The sequence below is a fragment of the Macaca nemestrina genome, chromosome 11 (genome assembly GCF_043159975.1).
Source record: "Macaca nemestrina isolate mMacNem1 chromosome 11, mMacNem.hap1, whole genome shotgun sequence".
NCBI lineage: Eukaryota > Metazoa > Chordata > Mammalia > Primates > Cercopithecidae > Macaca > Macaca nemestrina.
Window position 1 is genome coordinate 70,833,915 of NC_092135.1, and position 16,844 is coordinate 70,850,758.

Here is a 16,844-nt window from a genome sequence, read left to right on the forward strand (position 1 = left end):
ATCAGACAAGAAAACCCTTTCACTGTCTTGCCTGTCACCCGCTGTTTTTGCTTGCATGTGCGTTTGCTTCCATAACCTGAGAACGGTTGTTGCATGAACCATATCCTCTCAGAGTTCACTCTGTTCCATATCTTCATAAAGGTTCCCAACTTATTCTTTAAAAATATGGTAAGATCACAAGGTTAACCTCCTAATGATAATTAGAGAGAAATAGTTCTCCAAATGGCTACTGGAGTAAGAAAATGCAATGATATTACCAGCTAATAATAGATCAATTATTTATGGTATTTGCAATCACCTGAGGCATTTTACTTATGAAATTTTAAAATAAAAACACTTAATACATAGATTAAATTGCATGGAACAGGTTTTCCTCACTTGTAGCCACAAACATGGGAACATCTCAGGCTGCCAGTCTGCATCCTGGGAGGAGCCTCGCTGTAGAAAAAAAGAAGGAAACTGACAGGTCTCAATAATCCTTTTAGGTTTATGTGATAAGACAGTAATGTATTGAAAGTTCTGCCTTTGGAAGAGATTTGCTTGAAAATACAGCCCACCATTTTTAAAGTTCTGAGGGGCACAAAGCAGAGATTTGTAGTGTTTCCATGCTAGGTAGAGAGAAAGGCAAGAAAACAGGTAAGCAGTGGCGTCCTCTTATTATCTTGGGCAAGTGCGCAGGGTGGGCCTGTGTCCCAGCACAGCGAGTCATGACTGACTACCTTCCCACACTTCAGCTGTTTCTGTTTCATGGCTGCAAAACCCAACCCTTCCAGAATCTGGAGTCTCACGTAAAGGAAGCAGATGGGATCGAGATACTTGGAGCTTTCTCTCAAAACAAGCTACTCTTATAGTGATTAACCCCAGTCTGCCTGAAAGCTTTAGTCAAGGGGCTGTTGTAGTTGTGTCATCTGCAGCCAAACATTTCCCCTTTCTCGAAGAGATATTGTGAAACTCTGTCCTGAGGGTGAGCTATAATCCTCGTCGTACTTCCAAAAAAATTATGTCCACAGTTTAAGTTCCTAGTCAATAAAAGAACACAATAGCATTTGATTCCTTCTCATTGTACTTGCTGTTAAGTATGTCTAAAGCCTTTCAAATTACTTTGAATAAAAAACCTGTGACCTCCAGGTAGAAATGCCAGGTTTCTAAAGCATGCGTGAGCCTCCATCAGCTCTTTATTGTAGGGTTTTTGTTTTTTTCTTCTTATACACGTTCTTGAAAATTAGAAAAATACAGAAAGGGGAAGGGAGGAAAATATGAGTGAAATCAAATTTTAGAGCTTAATATATCATGCTACTTATTTCTTTGGCCTTTTAGAATACTGTTGGCATATCTAATTGAAACCATCATCTGTACTAGGGCAACTTGATGATAAAAGAAAACAAAACTATGTTTAGGGAACCTGGTTTATGAACCTGATCTGAAATGAACTTCATGTTTTATGTAGTATGCTACTTTTCTGATTTGCTTCCATATTTTATATGGTATGCTTTTAGGACTTTGATCATGTTTGTTTTGATGAGCTTTGCAAAGGCTTAAAAGGTTTCTTGAAAACATCAATAGGTTTTTGCTATTCCAGGAATGTTGCCGAACCTAGATCAAATATACTACTGCTCTCAGGTTTCTGAGTCCTTAAAGGTTATCAGAGTTATTTGTTTGCATATTCTTATCCTGTATTTGTACTAAAGTTTTGTTTATTGTAGCTTTTGCCTACTAGATTGTTTGAGGTAGAAAAAAATCTTTTAAAATTTTCAATCAATACGGATAAATACATTCACATGCAGAGGACTATACAAAAGTCAATTGAGTGCATTATTTTTAATTCAAAGTGTAGGACAAAGACCTCTTTTTTTCATGGTAATTATTTTACCTTTCCCAACTGGGAGTTACTATGCTATTAAAATGATGGCCTAAGGCAGTTTACATAGCATGCATTTAAATATTAAGAGAATGTATTTGTGTTTTTCTGTTGGACATTTTTGTCTTAATTGATCTATTTCTTCCACATTAATATGTATTAGTCTTAATAAAGACACTGGCTATGTTCAAGCAGCCAAAGATAGACCACTTTTCTAAGAGTTTATTCAGAAGAAATATCTCATCCAAAGTTACCTTCAATGCAAGATTCATAATTTGTCAATATGCATTTGGAACCATAATCCATGGCCTGGATTTTCTATTTCAGGGAATTGATTCTGAGAAGATAAGTCCAAATACGAGTGGGTAAGGGAAACTTTTGGCCTAAGTTCATAGCATATTAATACTACTAGCAAATCATTAAAAACTTAAAGACACATTGACCAAAAAAAAAAATTGTTAAATTATGCTGTATACATTTAAAGGAATTTTGATGGTTACAAAGAGTTTATAGCAACATGTAAAATTGCTTATGGTTTAGCATTATGTAAAAAGGAAAGATACAAAATTTTACGTGGAGTATGATTACACTTCAGTTAAAAATAAAACAAAACCCACAATTAGAAACAGGGGCTGAATATTAATATTCCAAAATATTAACACAATTATCTTTGAGTAGTTGGTTTTGGAAGATTAAACTTTTTTATACTTTCCAATGAGCATGCATTATTTTGTAATGGAAAAATAGGAAAAGGTAAAAACCTGTACCTGAGTATATGCCTTGACTACAATTGGTAATCTGATTCTCTGTGTCTATTCTTAACAATGGTGAATTTTTATCATCACATATACTCTTCCTACACTATCTCTCACCTCCTCCCAACTCCAGCTGTAAGCTACAGCCAGACCAGGGGACTTGCAATACCTAAACTCCTGCCTGTGTGACTTTGGCTCCAGCCTGCAATTCCACTCTGCTCCCTCACTGTCAAACCCTGTTCATCCTAAAGACCCTGTTCAAATCCCGCCTTCTCTGGGAAGATTCCTTGAACCACCCTGGACAACTGTTGCCCTTCCCTTCTTCTTCTCCCAACACAAACCTTCTGGCTCTATAAAATACTTGTGTATACGTAAAAGGGTTCTACTGGATGTGCCTTTCCTCGGTTTGGGCCAGCCAACAGAGGAGGCATGAGCATCCCTCTGACCTTCGGAAGCCCTACCTGCCGATTTATCAGTGCTGACACTGACAGGTGACAAGTGGGTAACGACTGCCTATAAAACCGTATGCACTTTCTGACTGTTCGTTAACTTAAAAAGTTAACTGTAGAGATTCTGCAACATATATCATTAAATGTGCTTCACTTATTTTGAATTTAATACTTTGCCTAAAAGTGTTTGTGAGAATTTCTGAGACTTGACGTTCAGCTTGTACCTCCAGAAGGCTATGGTTGGCTGCTGACAGCTGTCTGTTGTTAAGACTCAAATCATTGGGCTTCCTAAGTGTTAAATCTAGGAAGAATGTGATCGTGTTATATTTGCAATGAAATATGTGAATAAATAGGATGCATTAATATTTTATTCTGTGATCTGCTAGGAAAATATATGCTTTGGCAGGTATAGCTAGTATTTAAATAAAATAGCTATAAAACATTTAATAACATATGAACTTCAACACTTTTCTTGTTTTGATTTTTCATGTGTTTACATACTTTTGAGGGTGTTGGTGGTATTTTAAGTAGTAGATAGTTGACATTTGCCATCAATTTTCTTAAACATTTCCAGAATCGCTGAAGGAATGAGTATTACTAAAAATGCTGCGTGCTCTGCTAGGCTCACTGTCTAGCCAGGTGACCTCCTCCTGAAGACTCCCCTCTGTGGAGGTTGGTGGTGGTAACAATTTTTTTCTGGGTGTCTTTCATGCATACAAGCATATACGCATTCTCTTTTCTCCTTCGAGTCATTCCCAAAGGACAATTGCTGCGTGTTGGGCTGTAGATCAGGATTACATATGAGCAAGTGCTACTCAAATGTTTTTATAAACTTCAAAATTCCAAGGTTTCCTTTACCTTTTTGTATGCCTCATTTGTATAATGGAGGGTTGGTAAGTACTTTCTTAAATTTTTTTGATGAGAAGTTCTAAATCAGACTTTTTCTTCTGAGTTTTCATTAAAGCATAGAATATACATGTAAAAAAAAGTGCACACATCATTTAGGTCAGTACATTTTCACAAATTCAGTCATATAAACAGCATTTAGATCAAGAAACAGAATGTCACCACCACCCCAGAAGCCTACCTCATGTTTCCTTCTAGCCACTCCCCACTATCCTGCCTTCTAAGAGTATAGTAATCTGATTTTGCTTTCTATCAGTGAAATCATCTGGTGTATACCTTTTGTATCCAGCTTCTCTCATTCAGCATTCGGTTTATGAGATGCACCCACATTGTTGCATGCAGGTGTGAATTGTTTCCTCTCATTCCATTATGGGATTACACAATGTATTGTTCATTCTGTTGGTGGTGGGCTATGGTGAATAGCACTACTCTGAACATTTTAGTATGTCTTTTAGTGAATGCATGTACAACATTTTTGTTGGGCTTTTATGTGGCAGTAGATTTCTGAGGTGTTAGGAATGAACTTGTTCAGATTTAGGTTCTATATATGGACTTCCAGAAGTCCATTAACCTCTGAAACTATAAGCACAATTTTAGATATATGTATGTGCATACCATAGCTTTTAGGTAATTCTTAGAACTGCCCTAAAAATAGTCAGAAATACTTATCAAAACAACGAAGACTCAAAACTGGTTTTGTGTCTATCAAGGTAAAAATAAGAAGTCAAGATGGTGGAAAAGAATGTTTTCAGGCTCCAGGACAATCTGTTTTCTAGAACTTCCTTGATCTAAAGGAAATATAAAGGTGTCCACTTGAAATTAATGTGTTTTCCCAAGGAATACTACGCAGCCATAAAAAAGAATGAGATCCTGTCCTTTGCAGGAACATGGAGGGAGCTGGAGGCCATCATCTAATGCAGGACCAGAAAACCGCATGCTCTCACTTGTAAGTGGAAGCTAAACGATGAGAACACATGGACCCATAGAGAGGAATAACACACACTGGGGCCTATTGTAGGGTAGAGGGTAGGAGGAGGGAGAGGATCAGGAACAATAACTAATGGGTACTGGACTTAATACCTGGGTGATGAAATACTCTGTACAACAAACTCCCATGACACAAGTTTACCTATATAACAAACCTGCACATGTACCCCTGAACTTAAAAGTTTTTAAAAAGAAAGAAATTAATATATCTTCTGTCCAACCTAAAATACCTTAGTACAGATTTGAACTGAAGGGAAATGTTATTCCTAGGAAGGAAAAAGCAAAAGTAAAATAGTTCACAAATTAATTTCCAATATCCAATAAACTTAGCTTTTTGATATCTAACCATGAAGAGCAAAACTGGAATTTCAGAAATGAAAAGAGGAAAAATTCTTTTCATGCCACTTCTAGCTAAAAACTCCTCAGAGATTTCTCTACATATTAATCAAATAAACATTTAATGAACAATCTGTATGCACAAAGCACCACAGGGATTCGGAGGTAACAAAGACACAATTATTTATTTTAAGGACTTCATGTGGTACTTGGAGAAACAAATATATCAATAACTGTGGTGTAAGCAATGAAATATGTACTGTAACAGAGATTCAGGAAATGCAGAGAGGTCCCGAGGGTGCACTCAGGATATGACTGGTGTCTGGCGGAAATATATCCCATAGATCCCTCAAAATCGAGAAAATCAAGAATACCCTAACCCGATCACTAATCTCCCTTTCAGGTGTTTCATCTGATGCATTGATTATGAATCTTCAAAGCACCATGGATGAGAAAAGTCACCTGTAGTGTGCTATATTTTTTAAAGCAGTTTCTGTAGCTTCTCAGATTGTTTCAGTAGGTGTGTCTCTAATTGAGCCAATCTCATTTTTAAACATCTTGTAACCCAAACCTAGGATTATGATTAACTTAGCATCATTTACCAGAATAGTATCCTTTGAACTCTAATAAATCAGCTGAGCACAACAGATGACATTCTCAAGTGTCCATGAAATAAACTAACGTTTGCACATGTATTTTTATTCAAACTAGAATTACATAACATGGTAAATCATTATATGTTATTATTTATAGGATGTTATTGTAAGTTTGTTACTGTGACATAGTTTAAAGGATGTATCTACTGTATGCCCAATGGGCATGAGAAAAAACTTTCGAAGTTTTAAGAAACAGAAACTTGCCTTTCTATCAGGCTATCTAAGATAGTTGTAATCTTGTTAGATGTCAATTGTAAATATGCATGCTTGTAATATTTATAAATTTATTCTCTATACTTAGGTTTTAACATCCCAGGTTAGTAGCCATCTCTTCTGGTGGGGAGAGAATGCTAACTTTGATTGGAATTTTTCAAGCTTTAGAAATCTGGCTTTCCTGAACACAATTAAAGCCCAAGCTTGTGACCCACACTCTGCCATCCTTTACAGAATCCAATTCCTTGATGAGGGCAGTAGGGGAGGGGCTGGGTTTCTGGGGTCCAATGTGTGCACTTTGGGAGTCTCAGTGGTACCAAGTGGCGGGGGCCGTGGGGCTTGGCCAAGGTGACCCTCTTCTGCCTCAACTAGTTAGAATAAGGATAAAGATTGATCCATTCAGCAAATACTGAAATCACACTATTGAGATTTAAATTCACATGTAAACATTTTCCTTCATTTTCAAATACTAATTTCACAAATTATTATTAAATTTCATAAATATGGAGTGTGATTTTTTTTCCCTGATTCTCTTAGGAGGGTAATGTAAGGATTATGTTGTGTTTTTATCTATTCTTGGAAACCTTATGAAATGTTTATATAATGAATTTGGTTGAGATAGTTTATTTGTAATTTACAAAGTTTGAAGTGTGTTATTTGTGAATATTAAGTATATTATTCAAATACTCCTAAAGGCCAAATGCATTTTCTTTAATAAATTGTAAGTATTTGATTTTCCTGTAAGGTACTTGAGTATTCCAAAAATAAAGACAAATGTGATTGCACAATAATTCCTTTAACTGGAAAACATATTGGCTTATTTAGATAACATAAATGTTGTTAGAGTGATGACCTTATGATTATATTGACTAAATCCAACTTTAGAAATGCTCACGTTAGTAAGGATTATGAAGTTATAGATCCATAGGGTTCTACTGATACCCATCCAATTCTTTGATGCTCAAAGTGTGGTTCCCACACCAGCAGCATCGACATCACTTGGCAGAAATGTAGAATCTTAGGTAACATCTCAGACCAACATAACCAAAATATGCATTTTAATGAGATCCCCGTGGGCTTCATGCAGTCATTAAAATTTGCGAAGCACTGATTTTGTGCATCATTTTATCAGACACAAAACCCAGTCCATTTTAAAAAACAAAGGACTGGGAAGAGGGGAATTACTTAGTATTCCTCTCTATCAGTAAGTTTTCACTCAATTGCAACTCATTGAACCTGATTCTTCACACCACAGTGCAGTGGAAACACCCAGTCAGTTTGCTCCCAACATCCCTTCATATACCTGAACACATACGTTACTCTCAGTTTTCTCTTTGGTCACCTACCATGAAGTCAGCTAGATGAATGAATCAATGAAGAAATTCTTCCATTCATTCAATAAATCCTTGAGTAGTTCTGTATGCCAAGAACTGGGGTAGAACAGTGAGCAAAACATGACATTCATGTCATGCATGAATGCAGCTAACGTTTCAGTACAGAAAACAGGTAAGAAACGAGCATAGAATGCGAAGTACGATAAATCCTATAGCAAGAGGGATAAAGAGTGCCAGATTTGGGGCAGGGATACGATATCCTATCGAATGGATAGAGCAGGCCTCTCCAAGAAGGTGTGTTTGAGCAGAGACCTGAAAGAAGTGAGGGTGTGAGCCATGGGGCTGTCTGGGAAGAGAGCATCCAGGCAAAAGGAAGAGAGGGTGTGGCCTAAGCAGAGGACTAGAGAACAGAAGTAAGATCGGAGGTTGCAAGGAGCCAGACAGTTACACTATAGACCATAGAGTTTGGCTTTCATTGGGAGTGGGAAGAGAAGCAATTGGAGGGTTTGGGGCAACATGATCTAATCTATGTTTTTATAGGATCATCTGGCTATGGGGTTGATGATGTTGGGGCAGGGATGGCAGGGGATGGAAGCATACACACCTCCTAGGACGGGATCATGATCTCTACACAAGGGATAACCAAGGCTTGGATAAGGCACAAGTGGCTATGGAGCACTTGAAATGTAGCTAATGAAATTTAGGAACAGAATTAAAAATTTTTAATTTAAATGAAAATTCCAGCCAGGCATGGTAGTTTACACAATCATGGCTTACTGCAACGTCAAACTTCTGGGCTCAAGTGATCCTCCTGCTTCAGTCTCTCGAGTAGCTAGGACTGCAGGCATGTGCCACCACACCAGACTATTTTTTTTAAATTTGAGATTGTAAAGGGAAATGTCATAGTGTTCCAGTCCTTTTGCTAATAAGTGCCAATCCATGAAAATTGCAAGAATTTAACCATGTCTTCAAAATCTTAACATTCATCTTATTGCCAAAAAGTGCTCAACACATTATTCCCAGATTTGGACTTTGTTGTCAGAATTTCTCATATTGGAAACAAGGGTGAATGATGAGGCCAAGGCTTAGATTTGCAAAAGAAGGAGGAAACAGGGGTTGAGGACTCCTTTTCAGAGTTTATGTTTCCATAGAAATCACACTTGTAAGGGGAGACACACCATAATGGGCAGTGGCCTCTGTGGAATATTATGGTTGGCTTGTGTACATCTCTCAGCTTCTACTATTCAAATGCAGTTTTCATAGTAATATGTTGGTATTGCCATTATAAGAAAATCGAGGCTCAATCAAGCCAATTTGTAAGGAAAAAATGAACTACTTTATAAGATCTCACTTACTGGTAAGAACAGGGACCTCTCTAAAGTTACCATTTTATTTTTTGCCTCTAAATATCTGGCTTCGGAGTGTCTAACAGATATAGACATACCTCCTAGAAAGCAAACCCTCAGAAGATCCTGTATGTTAAAAGAAAGATTACCATCTAATTGAAGCTGCCTCTCTCCACAAGAAGGAATCAGAAACAATCTTACACTATAAGTTAGGGTTTGACAGATTCTAAAAACATGCCATCTTGCAGCACTGTGTTAGGGTATGTTGCAGAGAAACTTGAACCGTTTGCTAGCACCTGCTAAGAACAGTGCTCCCAGACCAGTTGACGGGGCATCCAGGCAGCCTTTTTCCTGGAAGTGCTTCCTTCGTCCAGTTTTACAGACTCACCATGCAAGTCTTCTGTATTCTTCTGTCTCTTCTTATAGTCAGACTGCAGCCCGAGACACACTGTAGGCTTCAGCACCCCTGATTTATGAGCCACTTAAAAAATATATATAATAGCTATCTATTATAGATATTTTACATTTATATAATATACAATCTATTTTATATCTATTATGTATTATATATAATATCTATTTATTTTATATATAATAATTCTCTATAATTCTATACATATCATGATCTCTGTATATATAGAGAGAATTATATATAAATATGTTATATAATAAATATAACAAATAACTGTTATATATTTATATATGTAATATATAATCTCAGTTGTTATAATATATTTAAAACCAACCAAATAACTCTCTAGAGAGAGACAGGGAGAGAGTATATTTCAACTCAGTGAAATATACACATGAAATAATCCCCTTCCCCCACTGACCACTATTAACTGTGTTGAGTCTAATGCTTTCTTTCTCTCTGGTACTTAGCAACCATAAAAACACCTCAGCCTTAATCCATAAATGTTTGGTCACTTTGGGCCCTTAAAATGTTATTTCAGCTATTAAAAATTAGTCACGTACATGTTTTAAATGTTCAGCTCTTGTTGGAGTTGAATCCCTGTGGAGCCTGGACTGGTGGTCCTAGCATTTGGTGGAGTGGGGGTGTGAGGGTGAGATCTGCATCTCCCATCCCACCTGTCTCTACTTGCGCTTCTCTGCTACTAGTGTATGAAGGAGAGAGAAAGAAGACATTTATTCTTTTGACCAGTCAAGACAAATTTTTCCCTTGAGGGAGACGGCTGGTGGGCTAGAGTGGCTACAGTCAGAGAACCTTGCCCCATGAGATAAGACACTCCTAAAGTCGTTTCCCTGGAGAGTCTGCCTTTATTATGGTGAATGCTCTGGGTGTATTTCACGATGATGATGCTTTCCCTCTCCTTGCCAGAGCCACAAGGAGACCCTTTTTTTGGCTCTTCATGAGGAGTTGAAGTAAGTAAAGCGGGTAGGGTTGAAGTAGGTAAAATTCACGTAGTGTGGGGGCGCAGCTAAAAATGCCCATCCCCAGGAGTTTCTCACTCTCAAGCTAATCCACATGCAGCCTCCAGCAATCATCAGGACTACCATTTAAGTATTCTTACCAGTTTGTGGTTTCCAGGTGAGCGAATCTCTCAGTCGGGACTCCGGATTCTCCTGTCTCTCCAGATTTCTGGGTGGCAGTTTGCTTTGCAACCTCACTTCTCTGAGGACCCCAAGAGCAATCATTATTTTCATGGCCATTAAGTGACAACTTTCAAGCTCTTTACAAGATAAAGCTGAAACTGGGAATCTCTAAGCCAATTTTGAACTTAGGGGAAAAGACTTGGGGAGGAAAAAGAAGCCTTCAAGTGGAAGGCAAAGAAGTCTCTAGATGATTTTTCCATTATTTCACAAATGGAAAAACTTACAGAGTTAATTCAGAGTAGTGAAATCTGCCTATGAGTCTGACTTAGTCCTTATTTTAATTTCATCTGGGCGGCCCCAAAGAGTGATGACATTGATGATAATTATTACAAGAATGAGACATACATTTCAAAGATCTTAGTTATATTATTCAAAAATGCCAAAACAAGGGAATATAGCTCCTAAAAGTATATCAGTTTCACTAAAACACTGAATATTGCTCTCTACCTCCTAGATGTTCTCAGCTGAAATAAGAAAAGGGGGATTTGAAATCCAAAATGTTGCAGCATTTATTAGACTCATATTGTCTTGTAATTGTTTAACCTATAGAAGTTTGGCTTTTTCAACAAGACCAAGAGCCCATTTCGGCCAGTTACCTTATCAGAGTCTCCTTCTTTAGCTTCATGCACTGCTCTGCACACAACAGACCTTCATTAAATCCTTGAATCAGATTCGATACGGACTTGCTTGACATTTTACAGCACTGGGTTGGCAGGAGTGGTGTCCCAATCTTGCTTGTCATTCTTGTCTCTTGATTTAAAATGCTGTGCCTTGCAAAAGGCTTCTGTGAGCAAGTACTTGAGGAAAAAGAATTACCCCCTTTCAAAAGGGTCTGAATATGGTCTTTCGTGAGGCCTATTACAGTGCCTTATACCTCATTATAATCTACCGGGGAGTTATTGTGCATCTTGTAATGGAGGCTAAATTCATAGTTTTCATTCACCTGATTAGTATTTCTGTATTGGCTCTGGTGCCAAAAGGAATATTTTCCCTCTCCGTTTCTCCTTTTTAGTAGTAATATAAACATAATACAAGGCAGTAGAAAGAGCATCCCCTTTCCAGAAACAAACAAAAACCAATTACAGTCAGTCCTGAGGGAAGTCTTTCATGGAGAAAGCCAAGAAAAGCAGAAAGAAAGCTGAATGCCTCTGCCTTTATCTGTCCTCCCTGCCTCACTGTTTTAGGATCACATTGTCACAGCCCCATTTGGATTCTTTCATGCTCGGGTAGGGAGGAAGAATTTTTATCAACGCATGATTGATGTGTCAAAATCTAGAAAATTTCATTGGAGAGGGGTCCATGCCTTTCGGGGCTCATTTGTTATACGTGTGTTGGCTATAGGGCCAAACAGGGGGCCCTAGGAAGCAAACTCAGCAGGCCAAATGCAGCCCCTACTCTGTGCCATCCCACTGTCCTCCTGCCTTGCCTAGAGCTCAGCAGGAAGAGTGCCCGGGAGGATATGGTGTGGGGAGCGAGTGAGAGGGCTGGGTGGCAGCTGTGGCAGTCCTGCCCAGCCCTGAGGCCACTGCAACTACTCTTCTGTACCGGTCCTGGGGCCGCTGCCCTCGGATCAACTCTTTGCCCTTTGGTTCTGCCTTTGGGCTGGTTTTCTTTCTTTGAATCTCATGGATACTGCAGTGCTGCTTCTTTCCTTCTTCCATTTAACCTAATCATTTATAAAATGAAATTCTTTTCCATATTTATCCGACTTCTGGCTGGAGAGAGATCGGATGCGGGAGGCTCTTGCCTCCCTCTCAGCAGTGGTCCCGCGGCATCTCTGGCAGTGGCAGTACCTCTAGGGTTCTGGGACACCCTCCAGGGTTCCAGCTCCCACCAGGACACCTGGCTCAGGCCCTGGTCATGCTTCCTTCTCCCTCTGTCCCTTTGCTCAAGGGCCTCCTGCTTCACCAATATTGGCACTACCTCTCACAGTGGTCTATTTGGCTTCTGAAATTTTCCTCCCCTGGTGCAACACTTCCCTCATTATATTCCCTCTGTGGAAAATACACTGAGTGGTTTCCAACTCCTGGTTGCGCTGGACTGCTACTCCTCTCCCTGGTATATTTGTCTTAGCCCTGATGGGACAGTCAGTCCCTCAGTGCTAAATGTTGTTTTATTGTTACAAAGTTCCTTTTTTATTTATTTTTTTTTTTTTGAGACGGATTCTCTCCCTGTCGCCCAGGCTGCGGTGCAGTGGCACATTCTCAGCTCACTGCAAGCTCCGCCTCCCGGGCTCACACCATTCTCCTGCCTCAGCCTCCCAAGTAGCTGGGACTACAGGCGCCCCCACCACGCCCGGCTAATTTTTTTTTGTATTTTTAGTAGAGATGAGGTTTCACCATGTTAGCCAGGATTGTCTTGATCTTCTGACCTCGTGATCCGCCCGCCTCAGCCTCCCAAAGTACTGGGATTACAGGTGTGAGCTACTGCGCCCAGCCCACAAGGTTGCTTTTTAAAAAGTTAATTGAGACCAAGCATGATGCAGGTGTTAATATGTAATCTCAGTAGGTCACTGTGAATATTTATTGCTGGAAATTCATCAGATCAAGTCTGATACCTGATGACCTAGAACAGCTTAGATGCAATTTTCTCAATAACTTGAATCAAACAGAACACAGACTCTTCCAAACAGTGGGCCAAGATGTCTCTAGAAGAAAACCGCAGGTGGATGGGGTCATTGTATCTGCAATGGAGACACTGGAGTGAAATAGACTTGGAGTCTACTCTCAGCAATTCCAGTTATTGGCTGTGTGAGCACAGGCAAGTCCCTAGGTGTCTCTGGCCTTAGCTGTCTCCATAAACAATGGGAGTCAGAATATAGCAAGGAGATACATGTAAAGGAGCATGTGTGCACAGCATGTGTAAACCTGCCTCTAGGGCTGGCTTGCTTTCTTTGCTTCTCACAAATATCGCCATGTTTTTGTCTTTCCTTCTCCTGTTTAACCTAAGAATTCATAAAATGACATTCTTTCCCTTATTTTTCTACAGTGCAGCTAAGGTGGAATTCTCAAAAGAAACTACTTGAAAACCAAGGGAAACCAAAAAGGAAGTAAATAATCTGACACAAAGGCAATAAAGTAACACTTGTAATGCAGGGGTCCCTGAACAGGCATTGGCCAGTGACTATTTCCAGGGACGTGGCCTGCCTGTCAGGCTTGCCCTCTGTCTCAAAGCATTTGACTTCTATATGTCAACATAGTTCTGAGGATGTGGCATATTGCCTAACTGAATACAGTGTCCTTTTCAAAGACAAATTCCTATTCCCTCAAAATAAAACCTTCCCTGCTTGCCCCTGCATGTGTTCCTTAGAGGTTTTATTTAAATAAAGGGACCATCCCCTCCTCAAGGCATCCTCCATTCATCATGTTGCCCCTAAACCTAAAATCTTTGAGCCAGAGAAGGATCTGAGAATTCTGCCTTTCAACAGATGAAATACCCTCTTGGTCCTGGAACTGGTACTATGATTATCTAGCTAAAAGACAACCTTGTGTACATTTACCTCCTTAGAAGTTGCAAATCAAAGAAAAAGTTCTGGTTGAAGCTTGATACTTCCTTGCTTTAGTAACACTTTCTTTTCAGGGTTCCAAGGAACCAGAAAGGGAGCTGTCCAACAAAATAAAGTAGCCTAGGTACCACTTGTTAGCATTTTGTTAAAATGTAGCCATTTCTTTAGAAACAAATTAAAACATGCAATCTTCAAATAATGTTTCATTGCACCTACCAAAGAATAAACACTTATCATCACCAGTCCAGAAGCCTGGGCATCTTCTTGACCTTGGTTCTGGCAGCCTCTCAAAGATTACTGCAAAGGAAAGCAGGTTTTTCATTGGAAAGAAAAGGTGAACTCAGAAACGAATCCCATACCCATCTACTCTAGACCACACCTATCTGCACCTCTTTCCTCTAAGACAAGAAGAAATGGATTTCTACTATTATTTTCAAGAAACCAGAGGTCTTTACAATTTGATACAGTGAGGCTCAGTCCTAGACTGTAAACCAACCTGTGTAATGAAAAGAGGTGAGAGGCTTAAGAACCTGGGAACTCACAACTTAGAAATATGTAGTGTGTTTTAGCAGCATGTTTTCAAGGTCCTGGTGTATGATGGTCTCGCATGTTTGAACGCTTCTCTGGGTGATATGCCATCAAAGATTTCTTGTCGTCTTTGAGGTGTTAGGTGCAAGTACAGGGACTCTGTGAGCTCATAGTCTGTCTCCATCAGTAGGTCTGCCATAACGGAGCATGGACTATTTCAGGGCAAAATCAGTCTGTGTTTAAAGCAACTGTTGAATTGGACTAGAGTGATAGTTCTTGGTCTGTGCTGGTTGTAAACAGTATGCTGCTAAAATACTATAATATTGCTTGACATCTGTGCTACAGTGACTTCAAGAGGGGAAAAAAGTCTGCTAGATGCCAGCGGGGTGATGAAAATGTTTAAATAATTTGGTTCAGTGAGATTTCAGCCATTCTAAATACATCTGTATCTTATCTATGCTGTTATTTTAAAGTTTAGTATTCTTTTCTCTTTTTCCTTAATTCTATTATAAATCAAAAGCATCAACCCACTTGAAACTTGTTGATAAAAAAGGTATATATTTATGCATCTATATTTGTATTTAGCTACGTACAATATTATATACTGCCTTTATTTACCCCATTAATTTTTTATTAGGACTAGAGAGAAAACTTATCAATTTATTTTCACTGTAATGGCTTCTATTTGCAAACAGTAGGGTTTTTAGTGCAAAGCATAATAATCTCTACATCAGTTTTCCATGACTGCTATAACAAATTACCACAAATGTAGTGGTTTAAAACACACCTTAATAACCTAACAGTGCTATTGTTTAGAAGTCTGAAATGGGGATCACTGGGCTCACAATAAGGTGTCAGCAGGGCTGCGTTCATCTGGAAGTTCTAGGGGAAATCTCTTTTGTTTGTTTTTCTCCTTTTCCATCTTTTGGAGGCTGCTCTCATTCTTTGGCCCTTGGCATCTTTCATCTTCAAAGCCAGTTCTGACTTCTCTGCTTCCCTCTGCCATCTTTTAAGCCCCCTTATGTTTACCTTCGGCCCAGCTAGAAACACCAGGATGATCTCCTTGGTTTGACGCTTAACTTAATCTAAATACCCATGGAGTCCCTTTTGCCGTGTAACCTGACATATTTGAAGGTTCTAGGGATGAGGACATAGACTTTTCTGTTGTTGTTGGGGGAGAATTATTCTGCCTACCACAATCTCATAAGAAATAAATCTGCCATCTTTTCTTACCTTCTGAAAGTGGCATAAATGGCCTTGTATTGGTGGTTCTGTCACTCCCCTTGACTGGATACATTTTTCTCCACCATTTGGAATACCATTACCAGATTATTTCAGAGCAAGAAAACGAAGGGGTCTCCGTAAGACTAGAGGGCTTAATATGTAGCTGTGTGGAAGTAATTTTTCTGGGATTACATTCAATACCTCCATTTGAAGAATGTGGTTAATAGGCCAGGTGTTGTGGCTCCTGTCTATAATCCCAGCACTTTGGGAGGCCAAGGCAGAAGGGTCCCTTGAGGCCAGGAGTTCGAGACCAGCCTGGACAACATATCGAGACCCCCCATCTCTACAGAAAAAAATTAACTGGGCATGGTGGTGCAAGCCTGTAGTCCTAGGTACTTGGGAAGCTGAGGTGGGAGAATCTCTTGAGCCTGGGAGTTCAAGGCTTTGAAGCTGCAGTGAGCTAGGATCACACCACTACACTCCAGCCTGGGCAACAAAGCAAGACCCCATCTATCTAAAAAATAGGATGTAGATAATCATATGTATTTTCTCTGGAGCCTAGAGCTGATCTGACAGTCACAGAATCCTGAACTCTGTACACTTTCTTCTGCTTAGTAGAAGAAAGAGAAGTGTACTAACTGCCTCAGTGGGCTCTAGGAGCTTGAGTACATAGAACCGCCAAGAAGTCACATTTAAAAATTAAAACTTTATTTCTAAAAATTCAAATTGCAGAAGAAGAATCTTAACTACACAAGAGAGAGATGAAATAACTCATTTCCATCCCATATCAATACTTTCTTCCCACCCCTGGAGACAGGTCATTTTAATCTCTATTTATGTTTATCTTGTTTTGCTTTTTCCTCTGCTCTGATGTTTGTTAGGCTCTGAATAGATATTTATTTCCTCTTCTCATTAAGCCTACAAACATCTAATCATTCCTATCTATTTGGTTTTTCATTTTTAATAATTTATATTTAAATGTTGGCAAATTGAATGGTCTAATTTTGCCCTTTGAATGCCTATGCATTCAAGTTCTTTAGGCAGAATTTATCTCTTGTTTTTTAAATTATATTTTGAGTTTTATAAAAAATTGATGTTTCTTATTATCCCCCAACCCATAATTTTCTTCAGTG

The 16,844-nt window shown here is 39.0% G+C and overlaps 1 protein-coding gene across 7 annotated transcripts in view; it reads left to right on the top strand.

The window, feature by feature from the left end:
• Positions 1 to 16,844, top strand: part of LOC105483229 (Rap guanine nucleotide exchange factor 4) — a 309,166-nt gene that overhangs the window by 200,383 nt on the left and 91,939 nt on the right. The window lies entirely within an intron of this gene.